At 37.7% G+C, this 24,297-nt stretch overlaps 1 long non-coding RNA gene across 1 annotated transcript in view; it reads left to right on the top strand.

Annotated features, from left to right (window-relative positions):
- LOC112608605 overlaps window positions 1-18,012 on the top strand; it is a 29,285-nt gene extending 11,273 nt beyond the window's left edge. Inside the window, exons 2-3 of the long non-coding RNA XR_003116015.1 lie at window positions 7,314-7,374; window positions 17,987-18,012. This is a non-coding gene — a long non-coding RNA (uncharacterized LOC112608605). The remainder of the gene's footprint in view (window positions 1-7,313; window positions 7,375-17,986) is intronic.
- Window positions 18,013-24,297: the final 6,285 nt, after the last annotated feature.

Below are 24,297 nucleotides of genomic sequence, written 5' to 3'. Positions count from 1 at the left end.
ACTGCAAGAGTACACAAGTGCTTACCATACACTAGTATTATGAGATGTTCCGCTAGGAAAAACTGCATAGTAAATGAAAGGGTTCTGTGACCAAACAATTTTTGGAAACTTTTTATATAGCCTGTACAATTTTGGAGATTCACAGTACTCATTAACTAAATAAATGCTCTAGGAAGGTGTTTAACCAAGCCAAATAAGCATTTTTCAAACTTACTTGATTGTAAAACCCTTACATTAAAACATGCCTATTCTGAGGAACACACTTTGAGAAATGTTTTCCTGCTTATACAGTATCTCTATGATTCATCCATAGAATCTCAGGAATTTTTTAAGTTGCTTAATGTCATTTCCAATAAAATATTGACATGGATAACATTCTTCCCAACAACATTTGCAGAAATGGGAGCTTACTACCATATAGAGCAGTGAATTCCATCTTAGGATTCCTCTGTTGTTAGAAAGTTGTTTCTCACAAAGTCGAGCCCACACATCTTTGTGAAATGTAATCATTGAATCTAATTCTATTCATTTGCAGTTTCATAGAATACACTGAATCCCACTTTTCAGATTTGTGTTACCCGTGATCACATCTTAGTCCATTCCTCATCATCTTATCCCTTCAAGGCTCAAATCTCTTGCTTGTTCTTATCTGGCTTGTTTTTGTCATCACTTCACTGTCAACATGATTCCCTCTTTAACATACTACTCTTTGTCTGTTTTGGTAGCAAAGTATAATTCCCACAACTGGATACTCCATTCTGACTGTGGATTGACCAGCCGGAATCAGAATAAAACCAGATTCTCTTGCTCTAAGCATTCCATTTCTACTAACATGTCCTAGTTTGGAATAGTTTGGTTTTACAGCCACAGCACGCTGGAAACTCCAAGTGAACGTAAAAGCAGTTCAACTTCTTAATATCTATTAATTTGAAAGGGAGGGGGTGCTGATTGTAGCAACCATTGAATAAAGCAGACATATAGGTGATTACAAAGTTTTGTTCAGTACAGCTCTGACCCCAAAGTAATATTTAGCTTTGTGGTCTCCTGGCTTAAAGAGTTCTCTCTATACTTAGATAAGTTAATAAATTAAGGTAGGAGAGTGAAGGGAAACAGTAAAAGATGAATTATAGCAATTATAGCAATTATTGCAAAATTTGCAAGAAAGATAAAAATATTGAAAGTATAGACCAAAGGAAAATAATTACAAACCAAAGTAAGAAGAGAGTATAACTTGTATGACCTGGCATTTTGCATGTGTCTTCTCTCTTAATTTTCATATCATGAACTATTTTTAAAGTGCAGAAACTAAGAATTTGAAAGGTTAAATGACTTATCCATATACCCAGCTGGTAAAATACAGAATCAAGTTTTCTGCCTAGTTATATTTAACCTTAAAGCCCTAAAATTCTAGAATTACAAGACTTTCCCTCAGAACCCCTAGATGAACCCCAGTGGTCCTGGGGCAGAGCAGCAAAGTCCAGAGAGCTCCACTTCTGAGATGTGCCAAGGGTGGGTACTGGGCAAGAAACAACTTTCAAAGACCTGAAATAGTCATGGGAAATTGCCCAATTAATCAGCCTCCGTCAAGGCTCTCAAGAAGGAACTCTTTTAGCTGACACAATACAAATTAATTCTGAAAACCATAAGCCTTATAGACAACATGTTGGGGGTCCTCTATTAGGCTGCCTTGGACTCCAGGGATTTGGCCTATGAATCTTGTCTCCCTTTGAAATTATCTTATTGCTTCTTGTAAGTTCCTCACATCCCAGGGACACTGCTCCGCTGATGGAGAAGGAGCTACACAGGGCTAGATGATATAATTTTCCTGTGTGGAGGTTGGGATTTGCAAAGTTATTTACCTATGAATTTGATATTATCAATATGATTCATAAATAACATCATTATACATCTATTACATGTCATGTACTATGTTAATTGCTTCATATATAGCATCTCATCCAGTTGTAAGAATCACATTTTGAAGTATTATTATTATTCCTATTTATCAATAGGGGAACTACAAAGTTAACTTGCCCAGAGTTACACAGTGAATAAGGAGTGGTGCTAAAATTTGAATCCAAATTTGTCCAAACCAAAGCCTAGTTAATTCAATACATACACTGAAGCATTTCAGATGTTGGCTGCATTGTAATCTCCTAGGTCTTAAATACACCCCAAATCCGGATTCTGATTTAGTGAGTTTTGCGATGGACCAATCACATTTTGAATCTACATTTTGACAAGCACCACGGGATAATTCTGAGCATCAATTTTGCAAAGAAAACTCTCTGAGACTATAAGAAGAGACCCCTCTAACTATGAATTGTCACCTTTCCCTTTCCCCAAAACGTGAATATGATGTTCTTCTAATAAGGAAACATCTGAAAAGCACCAAGGCTGAAAAAAGAAATGCATTCCTGTCTGGAGAGAAGAAAAGTGAGTGAGGCTAGGATAATGAAAGAGGATGAAACGATCCATCCTGAAATCCTAACACTCAGTGATTTCTAAAAGTTTAACCTACTGAGCGGGTTTTAATCACAGTGGTCTTCCTTGGCTTTATCCCACAGGCTTCCTGAATTGCTGGTGGGAGGATTTCCTGGACCAGTAACAACACAGCAGCAAAATGTCGGGAAAGCCATGACTGGTCAGGGGCTCGATTTACAAATCAAACACCTCCCCTCTCCTGCTCTTTTCCAGACTCCTGTACCCAAGAGGAGTGAACAAAACCAGGAACAAAAGTAGCCATGAACAAAAGTAGAATGAGCAGTTTCCCATGGAATACAAAATGTATAACTTATGCATTTCCTGGAAATGCCATAAGAAATTAATATTTGTTACAGAAACAGTGGGGTTGCATTAATATTTTAATGGTGAATGAATATTTAATTCAAAACTCTGGATGGAAGGCAAACAAGACAACCATGGCAGGGACAGTTACACTACCCGGTTAAGGATGCTAATGACTCATTGGATTTGTCAGTGGTAATAATGCCACACAATTTATAAACTATATAGTTCCTTTAACATACTGGTAAACACACCTCGGAGTCAAAATCAGGACAAGTTTTTTATTCTTCGAGAGGCAACATGACGTATTGGTTGGAGCAACTATTTGCAATCAGGGGAGCCTGACTTTGGGTACCAAAGCTTTAGTTTACTGGCTGTGCAACCACAAATAAGTTCAATCACCTCTTTGAGCATTATCTTCAAGATAAAATGACTGTCTACTTTAGAGGATTGTTGGCAGCATACATTGTTCATTCAATGTTTCCTTTTTGTTCCTACTAATTTTTGCAATATGGTAGAACAAAACAAAAAAAAACTGTGGCTGAAATTTCTCTTAATTTAGCCCCAACTCTATTTCTTTGAGATAGGAAATAAAATTTCAATTTTTCTATTTCCCCTGAATACTTGTATGTGTCTTTCATCATTTCTCTTCAGTGGAAATTTCTGTAAATAGTTGGAGAAAACTATCTTGCTAATTAAAAACCCAGTTCTATCTATGACCACTAAAATTAAATTACAATACATTGACAATACCTGTTTTTTAAATGCATTAAGGTGTCTCCATATGGTCCCACTGTTAATGATTATGTTTAAAATCTAATTGCAGAAAATCAACAAGCTACTCCTGGCAGGTAATTCTACTTTATTTCACGGCTAGAATATGGCCTTGTAGTACATGGTCCCTCTTATCTCTCCTTTGTGGTCCTGCTATACTTTAATAACTTCTCTATTCTGCCAATTTGGACTTTCTATAATTTAATAGTTAAATGCATGGGCTTTAGAATCCAACATCCTCTCTGGGCTTCTTAGTAGTAGTATAGTCTTGAGCAAGGTAAACCCCCTAGGCCAGGGGGTCCTAAGTTGTAACATTGAAACAATGACACCTATCTCATCACATTATTAGCATCTATGAAATATACAAATATAATAAAATATATTGTACCATTCTAAGTTTCCAGCTTAGGAAACTAAGATTTAGGTATCAAGTAACTTACTTAAGTTCATTCAGCAAGGACTAAAACCAAGTCTTTTTGAACCCATTTCCTGTGTACTGAATTTCTATAATACACTAAGAAGACATATTTTTTAAGTGTAAAGTTACAGTCAAAAGTTAACCACAACTCAATGCCATACAATGCATTCTGTCTAAGGGCAATAATCCTCAACGTCTTTAGACTGTAGTATTTAAGTGTAGTGTGATAGTTGCTCATCTCACATGGCCCAATCTGGAAACCAACACACAGAGTATAATAGGCCATTCACAAGAGCTAGAAAGATTACTTTATTGTTTCTATTCATTTTTTAATGAATCCAGGCATTACTGAATTTATCAATCTTTTTCTCATATTCACTATGAATAAAAAGTATTCTAATATTAGATTTTTCTTCCAATCCTAGCTATTTTCTTCTGCTATATCAGTCCTAAGACTCTGAATCTCAGTTGTTTATTTCTTAAAGAGAACATGTGCAGTGACGACATCAGGCCCTATTTAATTCTCACTTCTCTAAGAAATTAACTAAGTGGGACATTAAGAGAAGAATTTTAAAAATAGTCTAGATGGAAAACCCCATTGACTCTACAAAAGCACTCCCAGACTGTTAGGTAAGTTTAGCCAGATTGTATGATACAACGTAAAAAGAAAAGAAAATCAACAATATTTCTATCTTCTAAAAATGAACAATTAGAACCTCAAGTTTAAAACAAAATACCACCTATCATAGTTCAAAAAAAAAAAAAGGCCGGGCGCGGTGGCTCAAGCCTGTAATCCCAGCACTTTGGGAGGCCGAGACAGGTGGATCACGAGGTCAGGAGATCGAGACCATCCTGGCTAACACGGTGAAACCCCGTCTCTACTAAAAAATACAAAAAACTAGCCGGGCGAGGTGGCGGGCGCCTGTAGTCCCAACTACTCGGGAGGCTGAAGCAGGAGAATGGCGTAAACCCGGGAGGCGGAGCTTGCAGTGAGCTGAGATCCGGCCACTGCACTCCAGCCTGGGCGGCAGAGCCAGACTCCGTCTCAAAAAAAAAAAAAAAAAAAACCAAAAAAAAAACCACAACCCTGAAGTTTTAGGTTTAAGTCTCTGGTATAAATCTAATAAAATGGCTAGGCACAGTGGCTCACACCTGTAATCTCAGCACTTTGGGAGGCTAAGGTGGGCAGATCACGAGGTCAGGAGATCGAGACCACCCTGGCCAACATGGTGGAACCTCATCTCTACTAAAAATACAAAAATTAGCTGGGCGTGTAGGCACGTGCCTGTAATCACAGCTACTCAGGAGGCCGAGGCAGGAGAATCGCCTGAACCGGGGAGTAAGAGGCTGCAATGAGCCAAGATCATGCCACTGCACTCCAGACTGGCAACAGAGCAAGACTCCGTCTCAAAACAAAACAAAACAAAACAACAACACTAATAAAGCATGCACAGGATCTTTATTAGTAGCTGAAAACTACACAAAATTTATGAAAAATAATAATAAATACTTCAATGGTAAGACATACTATGTTCATGAATTGGAAATCTCAACAAAGTAAAAAAGTCAGTGATATGGTTTGACTCTGTGTCCCCACCCAAATATCATCTTATAGCTCCCATAATTCCCACATGTTGTGGCAGGAACATGGTGGAAGATAACTGAGTCATGGGGGCAGGTTTCTCACATGCTGTTCCCATGATAGTGAATAAGTCTCACAAGATCTGATGATTTTAAAAAATGGGAGTTTCCCAGAACAAGCTCTCTTCTCTTGTCTGCCACCATGTGAGATGTGACTTTCACCTTCTGCCATGATTGTGAGGCATCCCCAGCCACCTGGAACTGTAAGTCAAATAACCATCTTTCTTTTGTAAATTGCCCAGTCTCGGGTATGTCTTTACCAGCAGCATGAAAATGGACTAATACAGTAAATTGGTACCAGTAGAGTTGGGCACTGCTAAAAAGATACCTGAAAATGTGGAAGTGACTTTGGAACTGGGTAACGAGTAGAGGTCGGAACAGTTTGGAGGGCTCAGAAAGAGACAAAAAAATGTGGGAAAGTCTGGAACTTCCTAGATACTTGTTGAATGACTTTGACAAAAATGCTGACAGTGATATGAACAATAAGGTCCATGCTGAAACGGTCTCAGATGAAGATAAAGATGAACCAGAGCAAAGGTGACTATTGTTATGTTTTAGCAAAGCTAATAATGATATTTTGCCCTGCCATAGATATTTGTGGAACTTTGAAATTGAGAGAAATTATTTAGGGTATCTGGCAGAAGAAATTTCTAAGGAGCAAAGCTTTCAAGAGGTGACTTGGGTGCTGTTAAAAGCATTCAGTTTTAAAAGGGAAACAGCACAAAAGTTTGGAAAATTTGCAGCCTCACTATGTGATAAAAAAGAAAATCCCATTTTCTGAGGAGAAATTCAAGATGGCTGCAGAAACTTGTATAAGTAATGAGGAGCTGAATCTTAATCTTCAAGACAATGGGGAAAATGTCTCCAGGACATGTCAGAAGTCTTCATGGCAGCCCCTCCCATCACAAGCCCAGAGGCCTAGAAAGAAAAGATGGTTTTATGGGCCAGGTCGAGGGCCCCCTGCTCTGTGCAGCCTAGGGACTTCGTACCCTGCATTTCAGCTGCTCCAGCCATGGCTAAAAGGGGTCAAGGTGCAGCTCTGGCTGTTGCTTCAGAGGATAGAAGCCCCAAGCCTTAGCAGCTTACACGTGGTGTTTAGACTGCAAGTTCACAGAAGTCAAGAATTGGAGTTTGGGAGCCTCTACTTAGACTTCAGAAGATATATGGGAATGCCTGGATGTCCAGTCAGAAGTTTGCTGTAGGAGCATGGCCCACATGGAGAGCTTCTGTTAGGGAAGTGCAGAAGGGTAATGTGGAGTTGGAGCCCCCACACAGAGTCCCCACTGGGGCACTGCCTAGTGGAACTGTGAAAAGAGAGCCATTGTCCTCCAGAACCCAGAATGGTAGATCCACTGATAGTTTACACCATGCACCTGGAAAAGTCACAGACACTCAAGGCCAGCCCAGGAAGGCAGCTGGGAGGGAAGCTCTACCCTGCAAAGCCACAGAGCAGAGCTGCCCAAGATCATGGGAGCCCACCTCTTGCATCAGCATGACCTGGATGTGAGACATGCATTCAAATGAGATCATTTTGGAGTTATAAGACTTGACTGCCCTACTGGATTTCAGACTTGCAGGGGGCCTGTAGCCTCTTTGTTTTGACTGATTTCTCCCATTTAGAGTGGCTGTATTTACCCAATGCCTGTACTCCCACTGTATCTAGGAAGTAATTAGCTTGCTTTTGATTTTACAGGCTCATAGGCAGAAAGGACTCGCCTTGTCTCAGATAAGACTTTGGCCTGTGGACTTTTGAGGTAATGCTGAAATGGGTTGAGACTTTGGGGGGCTGTTGGGAAGGCATGATGGTTTTGGAATGTGAAGACATGAGATTTGGGAGGGGCCAGGTGTGGAATTATATTGTTTGGCTCTGTGCCTTCACCCAAATCTAATTTTAACTTCCATAATTCCCATGTGTTGTGGAAGGGACCTGGTAGGAGATAACTGAATCATGGGGGCAGGTTTCTCCCATGCTGTTCTCATGATAGTGAATAAGTCTCACGGGATCTGATGGTTTTTTAAAAATGGCAGTTTCCCTGCACAAGCTCTCTTCTCTTGTCTGCTGCCATGTGAGACATGTGTTTCACCTTCCACCATGATTGTGAGGCCTCCCCAGCCATGTGGAACTGTAAGTCCAATAACCCCTCTTTCTTTTGTAAATTGTCCAGTTTTGGATATGTCATTATCAGCAGTGTGAAAACAGACTAATAAAGTCAGTTTTCCCCATTTTGACCTGTTGGTTTAATACAATTCTTGTTGAATCCCATCAGGAATTCTTGTAGATATAGACAAAATGATTCTAAAATTTGTATGGAAAGCCAAAGTATTAGAATAGCTAGAATAATTTGGGAAGATAATATAATTGAATAAATTATACTACCTTATTTTAAAACTTATTATATCCTTACAGTAAACTGTACAGTGTAGCACTGATGAAGGGATAGACACAAACATCAGGGGAACAGAACAGCGAACCCAGAAATAGACACACACAAATATGCCCAACTTACTTTGGATAAAAGTTCACAGCATTTCAGTAAAGAAAAGATAGTCTTTTCAACAAATTGTTTTGGAACAACTGGACATCCATAGACCAAAAACAATGTACCTTGAACTAAATATTACATCTGACACAAAAATTTACTCAGAATGGGTTATAGAGTTAAATATAAATCTTGCAACTATAAGAACATTTCACATAGGTGAAAATCCTTGTAACCTAAGGTAAAGTGAAGAATTCTTAAATAGGACACCAAAACCATAATCCATAAAATTAAAAAAGTTAAAACTGACCTTAAAAAATTAATAAGTTTTGCTCTGTTAAAGTTATTGTTAAGAGAATGAAAACACAACCGTAGACTAGGAGAAAATAAGCAAATCACTTGTCTGGCAAAAGATTTTTAATCAGAACATGTAAAGAATGCTCTGAGCTCAACAGTAAGAAAACAATCAATCTTATTTAAAAAAATGGCACTTTATCACACAAGGTATATAGAGAGAAGATATATACATAAAATATCTTCAACTTCGTTTACCATTAGTGAAATGAAAATTAAAGCCACAATAAGATACCAGTACACACTTAATAAAATGGCTAAAATAAAAATTTTCTGGCAATAAGCACTATTAACAATAGCAAAGACATTGAATCATCCCAGATGTCCACCAATGTAGGACTGGGTAAAGAAAATGTGGTACACGTAAACCATGGAATACTATGCAACCATAAAAAGAAACAAATAAACAAAACCATGTCCTCTGCAGCCACATGGATGCAGTTGGAGGCCATTATTCTAAGCAAATTAATGTAAGAACAGAAAAACAAAATGCCACATGTTCTCACTTAGAAGTGGGAACTGTACATTGGGTACTCATGGACGTGAAAAATATTTTTTGTTGTTGTTTTTTAAGCCACCTAGTCTTTGGTACTTTGTTATAGCAACCTGAACTGACAAAGACATACTTTTATTTGCAAGTTCAAAAAATTGAAAATAACTCAAACATCCTTCAACTAGATGGATAAACAAACTAGTATATCCATACAACATAATACCACTTAGCGTTAAAAAGGAACAAACTATTGACACAACCAAAAACTTAGACAAATCTTAAAGACATTAGGCTGTGTCTTTATAATCTTAAAAGATTACATATTGTATGCTTCCATTTATATAAAATTCTTGCAGTGAAAAACTTCTAGTGATAGACCATCCCTCAATCAGGTTAGTGGTTGTCAGAGTCAGACTTGGGGAGGGTGTGGCTACTGAAAGTTAGCATGAGGGAGTTTTGTGATGGTGTTGCAACATTTCTATATCCTGATTGTAGTAGTAGTTGTACAAATGTATACATGTGTTAAAATCTCGTAGAACCATACACCAAAAAAGTACATAGAAAAAGCTGGTGAAATATGAATAAAGTCAGTAGTTTAGGAGTGTTTTGCCAATATCAATTTTCTAATTTTTAAATGTACTATCATTATGTAAAATGATCAAGAGAAACTAAGTAAATGGTACCTTGGAACTTTCTATGCTATTTTTGCAGTTCCTAAAATGAAAGAACAAAACTAACTTGAATATCCTACTCATTATCATTTAAGTCTTACTGATTTTTTCTTTTTTATCTGCTCCTATGAGACCAACAGCTACTGTGTCCTCATAATCTCAACAGTTCTTTTCTCCCTTTGCTACCGTAGACATTTTCAACCACATAAAATCACTAGGTGATTAAGCTAAAGGTGAAAACACTGCCCCCTACCAGTAGTGGATTATTTCTTTTGATAAATGTTCATTGACTGTTCATTATGTGCCTAATTTTACAGTATGTGTAATGGTGAGAATGGGAAGATGGTTACTTAGATAAAGAAAACCAAGTAAGTGGGATAAGAACATAAATTATTGCAATTCAAAGCAGAAGGCCATTTTTAGCAAAGGAAAATAATATATTGCAAATTGGAAACAAAGTAACAACTTAACTTTTAATTCATGTATTGGGGCTCTATCTATAATTTTACCAGGAGGAAAGTGTCAACAATAAGAAATAGAAAAAAAAAAAAGCCAAAAAACACTATGATAGATGATGTCATTGAACTACAACCAAACTTTAAACATCCATCATTCTGTGCCTTCTTCTGGATAGAATTAAGTCATGAAACAGATTTCTCTAAATGCTTACCTTTTTGTTTTTCCTGGAAGAATGCATGAAGTTTACATGGGGGAGTGAGCATGATGGATAGACAAGAACGGGAAAAAGCCAGAAGCCTGCATTCGTAAGAGAGTATGCAGTCCTGTTACAAAGTTTCCGTGTTGTCAAGAAAGGAAAGGATCCACACCATTCCCTGCCAGGAGCTGTGCAAAATGCCCTACATATCTAATTTCTTTTAATCTCCAAACACCCCTAAGAGGTGGGAATTGTATCAGCAACAACAGAATTCACCTCTGCCTCTCTTAAACAACAGGTTGTTGTTGGGCAGAGGAAAAAGAGGCATCTGTAGACCTCCGCTCTATGAATGCTGACACTGAGACACCTCCGCTCCAACTGAGAATCCCCTCTCCCTGGTTCCACTGTATCTGACACATTCACTTGACCTAGAAAGTCCAAGGCAGAGGCATCCAATGAGCCACTTCAGAGTTATACCATTCATTCCAGGACACATGAAAAGATGCAAATCTCATACTGACTTTTCTGCTTTCCTTCCAGACACACAATGAAGCCTCCCAAATGGGGAACAAGTCATATGCATGGTATACCAAAATGACAATTGTCTACTGTAGGTACTATCATCCCAATTTTACAGATGCAGGCTTCAAGGTGGAGAGAAGTGAAAAGAAAAATGTCCCAAGGTTGCATAGCTAGTTTTCATGATTCTAGATTTTAGACTATGTAACTGGTTCTGAACACAAAGCCCCAGGTCTTTCCACTATGATTTTCACACCAGTTTTTCTCTCTCTGATGTGGTGCTTCTTATTTTATTTTTACCATTTCCATGCATGCTAGCCTGATTTTCCAACTCCCAAGACTTCCCCTCTCTCAATTCTTTGTGTGTGGGCTTCCTCAGGCCAGAAAGCCCACTTAACTTATGTCTGAAACAGACCAGAAGTAAAGTGGGAGAATCAATATTTTGGGTGCATCCCTCAACCAATAACAGGTGTTGGTGTGTAAATAACACAGCTTCCTTGCTCCTCCCATAGGTGTTTTTTTTTTTAATGTGGTAAAATACACATAATATAAAATTTACGCTCTTAACCATTCTTAAGTGTACAGTTCAGTAATGTTTAGTATATTCATTGTTGCGCAACCACTTTCCAGAACTTTTTCATCTTACAAAACTGAAACTAAACTCTATGCACATTAAACACTAACTGCCCATTTCCCACTCCTGCCAGCCCTTGGCAATCACCGTTCTACTTTCTGTCTGTAATTTTGACTACTCTGGGTACCTCCTGTAAGTGAAACCATGCAGTGTTTGTCTTCCTGTAACTGGCTTATTTCACTTAGCCTAATGTCCTCAAGGTTCATCCATATGGTAGCATGTGTCAGAATTTCCTGTTTATAAAGCTGAATAATATTCCATCATATGTATATACCACATTTTGTTTATACAATCATCTGCTACTGAACATGTGAGTTGCTTCCTCCTTTTGACTATGGTAAATAATGCCACCCTGAATATTAAGTGTACAATTATTTTTGAGTTCATTCTTTCAATTATTTTGGGGTATATGCCTAGAAGTAGAATGCCTGGATCATATGATGATTCTGTTTTTAATTGTCTGAGCAACTGCCATACTGCTTCATATGAAGGCTGCACCATGTTTACGTTACCACTAACAGTGCACAAGGGTTCTGATTTTGCCACCTTCTTGCCAACACTTGTCATTTTTTGTTTTTCACTCTTATTTTTATAGTAGCCATCCCAATGTGGGTATGGTCATCCATAGGATCACTTTAAGTGCATGTTCAACACTGGCTCCCAGACTTCCCCAGTAGGATGAGAGCTCTAGATGCCTATAGCAGTGATTTACTTAATAACTTAAAAACCTACTTAAAGGTTTCCTTTCCTTCCTTGTTATACTTCCCCACTTCATTACTGCTGCTTTATTGTATTACTTCCTAAAAAAAACTATCTACACTAGAACTCTTACCTCAAGATCTGCTTCTGGGAATCAAGACACATATTTAAGATTATTCAGTATCCCTTATAGCAATTGTTAACAACATGTACCTTGATCAGTTATGTTAGACTGAGTTGCTTTTCAGCCTTAGTTTGCTGAAAGGTTATCTTCTTCCACATGCAGTATAGAGTCAATATTTTCCTAATTAACTCCATGAGCATAACCAACACTCCTAAGTAAATACAGGATTCATGCAGCCTACCACATGGATAAGAAATCCCTCAATCTTCACTGTACTCAAGATTCTTAAAACTGTACAACATCAGAAGTGAATGGGAGCTTATGGATCTCTAGAGCAGTTGTTTGAAAATGATGTACCATGGACCTCTAATGTTTCAGAGACTCTGCACATGTTTAAATTGTGCAATAGAAGAAATAAATTAGTTGTACATAAAATATCAAGACATTTCAAGTGGGCTAACTTGAATTGCCAAGTTCATGGCTTTTGGTGCAAAACTCTTTTCACCATTTCTCCAATTATCTCTGTTAATTTAAAAGTATCCAAAGTCTCTCAGGCAAGTGTTTTTTTTAATGTTGTTATATATAGTCACAAATCTTTGTCACTCAGGACTTTATCAATACTGTGTCATGATACTGTGACTCCAGATCTCTTATTTTTATATTAATCAAGACAATAAAAATATTAAATAATTTTCCAAGAAATGTATACCACTGCTTTTATCCTTATGTATACACTGGGGGTTCCAGTATAGTCTGATCAAACATAAACAAAGAGAAAATTTTTCATAGCCACAAAATCTTGTAAACCATAGATTTATGTAAAGCCTTCATTGAATTCATAATGTCTTTCAACAGTATCTTGACATGTGTGCTTAAACATACCCAGTTAAAGAAAGCTTCTACCTTCTGGGGAAGTCTCCTTTATTTTAGGATATTTCTAATTCCTATGAATATTTCTGTTTTTACCCCTATTTTGCTAAAATATGCCTCCCTACAACTTCCAGTATTCAATCCAAAGATTTTTTTTCTCCTTACTCTTTCGGAGCAGCCTTGGGACTTTGTTGTGGTTTCCCAGTGTTCTCCCTCAATCAGGCAAGAACTGCTGCAAGTGTTTGAATCTCTTTGCCTTTTGGCACCCAACAAGAAGAAAATTCCCCTTCTCCAGTGGCTGGCAACAAGGCTTCCTCTCCAGTTTATCTATAACCTATAGCAAAGTGATGGCAAAGATATGGATTTCACCAAACTTAAGCCTTAAGTGAATCAACAAGAATAGGGGTAGGAGGGAAGTTAGAAGTGAAGAGAAGGGATAGGCAACTTTCCAACCCCAAAACATATGGCAATCATTTTGAAAGTTCAAGACGGTATTTATTTCATGCAGCAACATTGTCCCAAGAAGAATGCAGGCCAAATTTCTAATACATTAACCCTATATCCAAGTTTTCAGATCATCCCCTTTTCTTCCCCAACCCCACTTCACTCGATGCTAGTTCCCCCTCTTTATTTTTTAAAGACTCCCCGTTTTTCTCGAAAACTGAGGCAGTATAACTGGAATGTTTTAATCTACTACAGCGCCTCTGAATCAATTAATTTCTGCTCATTCTGACAACCGAGGGGTTGGGGTAAGGGCTGAGAGACAGCAATGGTTGGGTGGTGAGAAGTTAGAATGCAGCAGGGAGTGAGGAGAGTGGGAGATGGAACTTCCTGGAGGACGTTAGCCAGGGGAAGATAAATTACCCTTGTGCTTGCTGTTGAGAAAAAACGACTGAAGACTCTGGTATATGAGATGAGCACACATGAGCATTGGGGGAGGGAGTAATTCCTGTCATTCAGAAGGTTAAAAAATAGAAAAAGGAAGAGGCTATTGTACATGAGATTGAGTTCTTGATTTGATTCTCAGCTTGGTTGTTGTTGGTGTATAGCAGGGCTACTGATTTGTGTACACCGGTTTTATAACCCGAGACTTTACTGAATTAATTTATCAATTCTTGGAGTATTTTGGAAGAGACTTTAGGGTTTTCTAGGTACAATATGATATCAACAGCAAACAGGGATAGTTTGACTTCCTCTTTTTTCCAATTTGGATGCCCTTTATTTCTTTCTTCTGCCTGATTTCTCTGGCTAGGACTTCCAGTACTATGTTGAATAGAAGTGGTGAAAGTGAGCATCCTTGTCTTGTTCCACTTCTTAGGGAGAATGCTTTCAACTTTTCCCTGTGCAGTGTGATATTGGCTATGGGTTTGTGATATTTGGTTTTTATCATTTTGAGATATGTTTCTTCTATGCTTAGTTTGTTCAGATTTTTATCATGAAGTATGCTAGATTTTATTGAATTATTTTCTGCATCTGTTGAGACTATCATATGGTATTTGTTTTTAATTGCTTATGTGGTAAGTCACATTTATTAACTTGAGTATGTTGAACCATCCCTGCATCCGTGGGATGAAACCCACTCGATCATGGTGTACTTTCTTTTTAATGTGCTATTGGATTTGGTTTGCTAGTATTTTGTTGAGGATTTTTGTGTGTATGTTTATCAAGAAGATTGGTGTTTCCTTTTCTTTTGTTGCTATGTCCTTTCACAGCTTTGGTATCAGAGTGATACTGGCTTCATAGAATGAGTTAGGGGGGATGCTCTCCTTCTCTCTCTTTTGGAATAGTTTCGGTAGCATTGGTACTTATTTTTCTGTGAATGTCTGGTAGAATTCAGCTGTAAATCTGTCTGTTCCTAGGCTTTTATTTGTTGGAGGATTTTTTTTATTATTTATTCAATCTCACTGCTTGTTAGTGGGCTGTTCAGGATTTCTTTTTTTTGTCAGCTTTGAAATTTATTTTATTATTATTATTATCATCATTATTATTATTATACTTTAAGTTCTGGGATACATGTGCAGAATGTGCAGGTTGGTTACATAGGTATACACGTGCCATGGTGGTTTGTTGCACCCATCAACCCGTCATCTACATTAGGTATTTCTCGTAATGCTATCCCTCCCCTAACCCCCCACCCCCAGACAGGTCCTGGTATGTGATGTTCCCTTCCCTGTGTCCATGTGTTCTCATCGTTCAACTCCACTTATGAGTGAGAACATGTGGTGTTTGGTTTTCTGTTCCTGTGTAAGTTTGCTGAGAATGATTTCCAGCCTCATTCCTGTCCCTGCAAAGGACATGAACTCATTATTTCTTATGGCTACATAGTATTCCATGGTGTATATGTGCCACATTTTCCTTATCCAGTTTATCACTGATGGGCATTTGGGTTCTTTCCAAGTCGTTACTATTGTGAACAGTGCTGCAATAAACACACATGTGTATGCATCTTTATAGTAGAATGATTTATAATCCTTACGGTATATACCCAGTAATGGGATCACTGGGTCAAATGGTATTTCTGGTTCTAGATCCCTGAAGAATCACCACACTGTCTTCCACAGTGGTTGAACTAATTTGCACTCCCACCAACAGTGTAAAAGCGTTCCTATTTCTCCACGTCCTATCCAGAATCTGTTGTTTCCTGACTTTTTAATGATTGCCATTCTAAATGGCTTGAGATGGTATCTTATTGTGGTTTTGATTTGCATTTCTCTAATGACCAGTGATGACGAGCTTTTCTTCACATGTTTGTTGGCTGCATAAATGTCTTCTTTTGAGAAGTGTCTGTTCATATCCTTAGCCCACTTTTTGATGAGATTGGTTATTTTTTTCTTGTAAATTTGTTTAACTTCCTTGTAGATTCTGGATATTAGCCCTTTGTCAGATGGATAGATTGCAAAGTTTTCCCCCCTTCTGTAGGTTGCCTGTTCAGTCTGATGATAGTTTCTTTTGCTGTGCAGAATCTCTTTAGTGTAATTATATCCCATTTGTCAATTTTGACTTTTGCTGCCATTGCTCTTGGTATTTTAGTCATGAAGCCTTTGCCCATGCCTATGTCCTGAATAGTATTGCCTAGGTTTTCTTCTAGGGTTTTTATGGTTTTAGGTTTTACTTTTAAGTCTTTAATCCATCTTGAGTTAATTTTTGTATAAAATGTAAGGAAGGGGTCCAGTTTCCGTTTTCTGCATAAGGCTAACCAGTTTTCCCAACACCATTTATTACATAGGGAATCCTTTCCCCATTGCTTGTTTTTGTCAGATTTGTCAAAGATCAGATGGTTGTAGATGTGTGGTGCTATTTCTTTTCTTTGCTTTGCCTTTTTTTATTTTTTTTTTTTTACTTTAAGTTCTGGGATACATGTGCAGAACATGCAGTTTTGTTACACAGGTATACACGTGCCATGGTGGTGGTTTGCTGCACCCATCAACCTGTCACCTGCACTAGGTATTTCTCCTAATGCGATCCCTCCCTTAGCCCCCAATTCCCAGACAGGCCCTGGTGTGTGATGTTCCCCTCCCTGTGTCCATGTGTTCTCATTGTTCAACTCCTACTTATGAGTGAGAACATGCGGTGTTTGGTTTTCTGTTCTTGTAATAGTTTGCTGAGAATGATGATTTCCAGCTTCATCCATATCACTGCAAAGGACATGAACTCATATTCTTTTATGGCTACATAATATTCTATGGTGTATATGTGGTGTGGCATTATTTCTGAGGCCTCTGTTCTATTCCATTGGTCTATATATCTGTTTTGGTACCAGTATCATACTGTTTTGGTTAGTGTAGCCTTGTAGTATAGTTTGAAGTCAAGTAGCATGATGCCTCCAGCTTTGTTCTTTTTGCTTAGGATTGTCTTGGCTATATGGGCTCTTTTTTGGTTCCACATGAAATTTAAAGTAGTTTTTTTTCAATTCTGTGAAGAAAATCAATGGTAGCTTGATGGGGATAGCATTGAATCTATAAATTACTATGGGCAGTATGGCCATTTTCATGATATTAATTCTTCCTATCCGTGAGCATGGAATGTTTTTCTATTTGTTTGTATCCTCTCTTATTTCCTTGAGCAGTAGTTTGTAGTTCTCCATGAAGACGTTCTTCACATCCCTTGTAAGTTGTATTCCTAGGTATTTTATTCTCTTTGTAGCAATTGTGAGTGTGAGTTCACTCATGATTTGACTCTCTGTTTGTCTATTATTGGTGTATACGAATGCTTGTGATTTATGCACATTGAGTTTGTATCCTGAGATTTTGCTGAAGTTGCTTATCAGCTTAAGGAGATTTGGGGCTGAGACGATGGGATTTTCTAAATATACAATCATGTCATCTGCAAACAGAGACAATTTGACTTCCTCTCTTCCTGTTTGAATACATTTTATTTCTTTCTTTTGTCTGATTGCTCTGGTCAGAACCTCCAATACTATGTTGAATAGGAGTGGTGAGAGAGGGTATCCTTGTCCTGTGCCGGTTTTCAAAGGGAATGCTTCCAGCTTTTGCCCATGTGGTATGATATTGGCTGTGGGTTTGTCATAAATAGCTCTTATTATTTTGAGGTACGCTCCACCGATACTTAGTTTATTGAGAGCTTTTAACATGAAGGGGTTTTGAATTATATTGAGGGTCTTTCCTGCATCTACTGAGATAATAATGGTTTTTGGCATTGGTTCTGTTTACGTAATGGATAACGTTTATTGATTTGGGTATGTTGAACCAGCCTTGCATCCCAGGAATGAAGCTGACTTCATCACAGTGGATAAGCTTTTTGATGTGCTGCTGGATTAGGTTTGCCAGTATTTTTTTGAGGGTTTTTGCATTGATGTTCATCAGGGAAATTGGCCTGAAATTTTCTTTTTTTGTTGTGTCTCTGCCAGGTTCTCGTATCAGGAAGATGCTGGCCTCAAAAAAATAGTTCAGATGTGGATATTGGGGAAAAGACTAAAAACAGGCCAGAAAGATTTGATGTCCGGAATGGCAAAAGGAAATCCTAGTCTCTGACAAAACAGACTTTAAACCAAAAAAGATCAAAAAAGACAAAGAAGGGCATTACATAATTGTAAAGGGATCAATGCAACAAGAAGAGCTAACTATCCTAAATATATATGCACCCAATAAAGGAGCACCCAGATTAATTAAGAAAGTTCTTCGAGACCTGCAAAGAGACTTAGACTCTCACAATAATACTGGGAGATTTTAACACCCCATTGTCAATATTAGACAGATCAACAAGACGGAAAATTAACAAGGATATTCAGCACTTGAACTGAGCTCTGGACCAAGTGGACCTAATAGACATCTACAGAACTCTCCACCCCAAATCAACAGAATATACATTCTCCTCAGCACCACATCACACTTATTCTAAAATTGACCACATAATTGTAAGCAAAACACCCCTCAGGAAATGCAAAAGAACCGAAATTATAACAAACAGTCTCTCAGACCACAGTGCAACCAAATTAGAACTCAGGATTAAGAAACTCACTCAAAACTTCACAACTACATGGAAACTGAACAACCTGCTCATGAGTGACTACTGGGTAAATAACGAAATTAAGGCAGAAATAAATAAGTTCTTTGAAACCAATGCGAACAAAGACACAATGTACCAGAACCTCTGGGGCACAGCTAAAGCAGTGTTTACAGGGAAATTTATAGCACTAAATGCCCACAGGAGAAAGGGGGAAAGATCTAAAATCAACACCTTAATATCACAATTAAAAGAACTAGAGAAGCAAGAGCAAACAAATTCAAAACCTAGCAGAAGACAAGACATAAATAAGATCAGAGCAGAACTGAAGGAGATAGAGACATGAAAAACCCTTCAAAAAATCGAAGAATCCAGGAGCTGGTTTTCCAAAAAAATTAATAAAATACATAGCCAGACTGATAAAGAAGAGAGAAGAATCAAATAGGTACAATAAATGATAAAAGGGATATCACCACTGATCCCACAGAAATACGAACTACCATCAGAGAATACTATAAACACCTCTATGCAAATAAACTAGAAAATCTAGAAGTGGATAAATTCCTAGACACATACACCCTCCCAAGACTAAACCTGGACTGTTCAGGATTTCTATATCTCCCCGTTTCAGGCTTGGTGGATTGTATGTTTCCAGGAATTTATCTATTTCCTCTAGTTTTTGTTGTTGTTGTTGTTGTTGTTGTTGTTTGAGACGAAGTCCTGCTCTGTCTCCAGGCTGAAGTGCAGTGGCACGATCTTGGCTCACTGCAGCCTCCGACTCCCTGGTTCAAGCGATTCTCCTGCCTCAGCCTCCTGAGTAGCTGAGATTACAGGAGTGCGTGACCACGCCCAGCTAATTTTTGTATTTTTAGTAGAGATGAGGTTTCACCATGTTGGCCAGAATGGTCTTGATCTCCTGGCCTCATGATCCACCCACCTTGGCCTCCCAAAGTGCTGGGATTACAGGCATGAGCCACTGCACCCGGCCTCCCTTAGTTTTTCTAGTTTGTGTGCATAGAAGTTTTCACACTAGTCTCAAATAATATTTTGTATTTCTATGGTATCAGTTGTAATGTCTCCATTTTCATTCCCGATTAAGCTTATTTCAATCTTTTCTCTTATTTTCTTGGTTAATCTAGCTAGTGGTTTATCAATTTTATTTATCTTTTCAAAGAATCAACTTTTAATTTCATTGTTCCTTGGTATTGTTTTCTTGGTTTCCATTTAGTTTAGTTCTGCTCTGATCTTTGTTATTTCTCTTCCTCTGCTAGCTTTGGGTTTGGTTTGTAGTTGTTTCTCTAGTTCCTTGAGATATAACATTAGGTTGTCAGTTTGTGACCTTTCTATCTTTTTATTTCAGTCCCTGAGCTTCCCTAGGACTTTTTGTCTTTTTGTTGTAGGTGTTTAGTGCTATAAACTTTCCACTTAGTGCTGCTTTTGCTATATCCCAGAGGTTTTTATAACTTGTGCCACTGATACCATTCATTCTGAAAATTTTTTGAATTTCCATCTTGACTACATTATTGACTCAAAAATCATGCAGGAGTATTATTTAATTTTCATGCATTTGTATAGTTTTGAGGGAAGCCATTACCTAAGTGAGGTAACTCAGGAATGGAAAGCCAAATACTATGTGTTATCACTTATAGTGGGAACTAAGCTAAGGGTAGTCAAAGACGTACAGAATGGTGTGATACACACCGGAAACTCCGAAGGGAGGAGTATGGGAAGGGGGTCAGAAATGAAAAATTACCTATTGGGTACAATGTACACATTTTGCGTGCCAAGTACACTAAAATCCCAGACTTCATCATTACATGTACATCATCCATGTAGCCAAAAGTTATTACTAGCACTAAAGCTATTGGAATAATTTTTATTTAACAAAAGACAATCTTATTCCAAGAAGATAGAGGACTAGGGTATTAGATGTCTCCCCCACTCCCCTGCTCCCATTCTGTCTTGGGTTGCCTGAAGCCATAATTATGTTTTGTTGCCTGTCCATTTACTTCTGCAGAAGTAGCTCCATCCGAGGTGAGCAGCAATATTTCTCAAGAGCAAATATTCAAGGATTCTGGTGGAAAAGACTGAATGATGAGGCTTTTCTTTACCATTTCCTTCCTTCCTTCCTTCCTTCCTTCCTTCCTTCCTTCCTTCCTTCCTTCCTTCCTTCCTTCCTTCCTTCCTCCTTTCTTTATTACATTCTCTCTCTTGATCACTCATTCACTTTCAAAATGTACTAAACAGCTATTCTATGAGAGACTTCATATTAATCATGATAAGAAAAACCAGACTTCTAATATATAATAAAATTCATTTCAAAAGCATTGCCTCATCAAGTCCTCTGCTAGATGCTGGAGATGCTGGGTCTAAGATGACGGACTCATCACTGATTGTGATCTCAAGAAATCCATTGCTCTGTAAGGGGAGACAGATATGTTACTCATTTGTTCAATCATTGAATCCCTAGGTGGGATGCTGGGACTGTTGGCTCTTTTCCATCTTTAACATGCAGGACCATGCCTGGACTCCAGTTGATATGCAATAAATGATGAAACAACTACATTTATTTATTAGAACACCTGTGATGTGTCAGGTATTTTACATGTTTTATTGTTAATCCATTTCCCAATCTTGTGACAAAGATGTGGTCAATCCCATTTCATAGATGAGGAAAAGAGATACAGAGAGGTTAGGCAGTTTGTCAATCTTAAACATCATTAAGGGATAAAATTTTAAAATGGTAATTCAGGTCTGCCTGATGCCAGTGCACATTATTTTCCTACTTTTCCATGTCTTTTTTTCAAAAATATGCAAATAAAAAACTATTAGGTATTTTTTATTTAACGTTGATGAGACCTTTCAAATTTAAGAGAGAAACAGTGTTCTTAATGGGCAGGAATTTGGGTTGTCGTCTATTTTTCACGGCAGGAACCTTAACAAATAAATATGTAAATATAACTGGCATGTCCCCTATGTCATTCATACTAGCCTGAAGTGTCTATAGCATGAATACCCAAATTTTGTTATTTCAAAGGCTCCCACCTGCAAGATTATAGGATCTTAGCACCATCTAGCTAAAATTCCTTTCCAATTATTGTTGCTATCCACATATATTCAGTAGTAACTTATCTCTTATTCTTCTATTTTGGTCCCTTTGTTGACATCTCCTGTAGAAAGTCACTTGGGGTGGTTGTCGCCATTAACATGGCACTCAAGATCCTGAATGACAATTCTGTACTCCTGTTGAGGAAGATTTATGCTAAAGTATTCCAAAATATACTTCCAAAGATTTGTTTATGATTATGACTATGTGCCCAAAGCAATTTGTCAAAAATACTTTGTTCATGGAGTAACTCACTCATCACATGCTCCCACCAGCACCTCAATAGTGAGTTGAGAGCTCCTGGAGTTGCCAACCCCTGCTGTATTTTCTACAGTACCCATTGCATCAGACCCAAGTTACATTCCAGGCCTAAAGGAGGAGAATGCTCCACTCCTCAACTCTGCAAGATCTTTATGACATGGCCTGAAGAAAATGTGCTTATATGTAGTAGATTGATTGCAAAACTTCTCACTCCTCTCTGAATCCATATCCATTGATAGTAAACTCCCTGAATCTGAGTTTTGCCCATGTGATTTGTCCAATGAGGTAATAACAAACTTGATGTAAGCAGAGACTTGAAAAAGAACTTTCAACAACACGCCTAGACAGGACTGCTAGAGGATGAGACGTGAAACAGACGTAGCTGTCCCAGCCAAGGCAATTTTAGATTTGCCAATACTCAGATGATCACCTGAGTCCCAGAAAGACCGGAATAACTGCCCAACCAAAACCAGCCTCATTTAGCAGAACTGCTCATAAAAGTCATAGACTTGTGAAAAATAATTTACAATTTTTCAAACCACTGTATTTTTAAAAATATATATTTTTAATGTTTGTGGGTACATAGTAGGCATATATATTTATGGGGTACATGAGATGTTTTGATATAGGCATTCAATGTGTAATAATCACATCATAGAAAGGGTATACATCCCCTCAAGCATTTATCCTTTGTGTTACAAACAATCCAATTATATTCTTTTAGTTATTTACAAATATACAATTAAATTATTATTGACAATAGTCACCTGTTGTGCTATTGAATGCTAGGTCTTATTCATTTATTTTAACCATTTTTGTATCCATTAACCATTCCCACCTCCCCCAATACCCCACTACCCTTCCCAGCCTCTAGTAACCATCTTTCTACTCCTTCTACTATCTATCTCCATTAAAAACACCACTATTTTTTTAGTGTAATTTATTATACAGCTGTAGCTAATTGATATATTTTGAGTTGTATCACAAATTATCTCATTGAAACAGATTATTTAGCTCCTGCTACCAACATTTCTCTCCAGAGAGTCATCCTCCTGTTTCCATTCTCCTGTATCACCCCTTTCCTTTCCACCTTTCCCCCCACAAATCTGCTTAAAAATTCACCTACAGTGCTATCAAAAAGCAGGCGCACATGACCTATTGTCCACTACATTCTCCTTTTCTTAATCCCCAACCTTTCTCCCAGTCCCCACCTCTGCATTCACTAAGATCTCTTCTCCTTCAGTAAGACAGAAAAATAAACACAAGCCTCTCATATAAGTTAATTCATGCAAATAGATGTCTATGGGTCTGCTAAATCTTTCATTTTTATTAAGCAGACATAAATAAGACTAAATTATCTTCAGACTAAGCAAGGATTTCACAACAGAAAAAAGAAATACATATAAACATAATTTACATACAGTCTGCCCTTTGTATACAAGGGTTCTGCATATGCAGATTCAACCAACCATGGGTTGAAAATATTGGAAAACAAAACAATAAAAAAGTACAACAATTTATATTTTATTCTCCTAACACTGGTCTCTTCATTTTTATTTTATTTTTATGGGTTTTTTAATGTGTATAATTTCAACTGATATTTTACGCTTAGGAGGTATAGGTACAGGTCATTTACATGGATAACATGATGTTGAGGTTTGGGACATGACTAATCCCATCATCCAGACAGTGAGCATAGTACCTAGCAGTTTTCCAAATCTTGCCCTCTTCCTTCTCTCCTCTATCTAGTAGTCTCCAGTGTCTATTTTTGCCATCTTTATATCCATGAATACCCAATATTTAGCATCCACTTGTAAGTGGGAATCTGCTGTATATGGTTTTCTGCTCCTGCATTAATTCACTTATGATAATGGCCCTTAGCTGCATTCATGTTCCTGCAAAGGACATGATTTCATTCATTTTAATGGCTAAGTAGTATTCCATGGTGTATATGTACCACATTTTATTTCTCCAAGTGACCATTGATGAGCACCTAGCTTGATTCCATGTCTTTGCTATTATGACACATGCTGCAATAAACATATAAGTTCATGTGTCTTTTTGGTAGAATTATTTTATATATATATATAATGTATATATAATGTGTATATATATGTATACACACACACACACACACACACACCCCCCTAGTGATGGGTTTGCTGGATTCAATGGTAGTTTGTTTTAAGTTCTTTGAGAAATTTCCAAATTGCTTTTCAAACTTGCTGAACTAATTTACATTCTCACCAACAGTATGTCAGTCTTCCCTTTTCTCTGCAGCCTCACCAGCATCTACTGTTCTTCGTATTTTCAATAATAGCCATTCTGAGTGGAATTGCATTGTGGTT

This window comes from Theropithecus gelada, chromosome 15 (genome assembly GCF_003255815.1).
Source record: "Theropithecus gelada isolate Dixy chromosome 15, Tgel_1.0, whole genome shotgun sequence".
NCBI lineage: Eukaryota > Metazoa > Chordata > Mammalia > Primates > Cercopithecidae > Theropithecus > Theropithecus gelada.
This window is presented reverse-complemented; position numbering and strand designations above follow the sequence as displayed.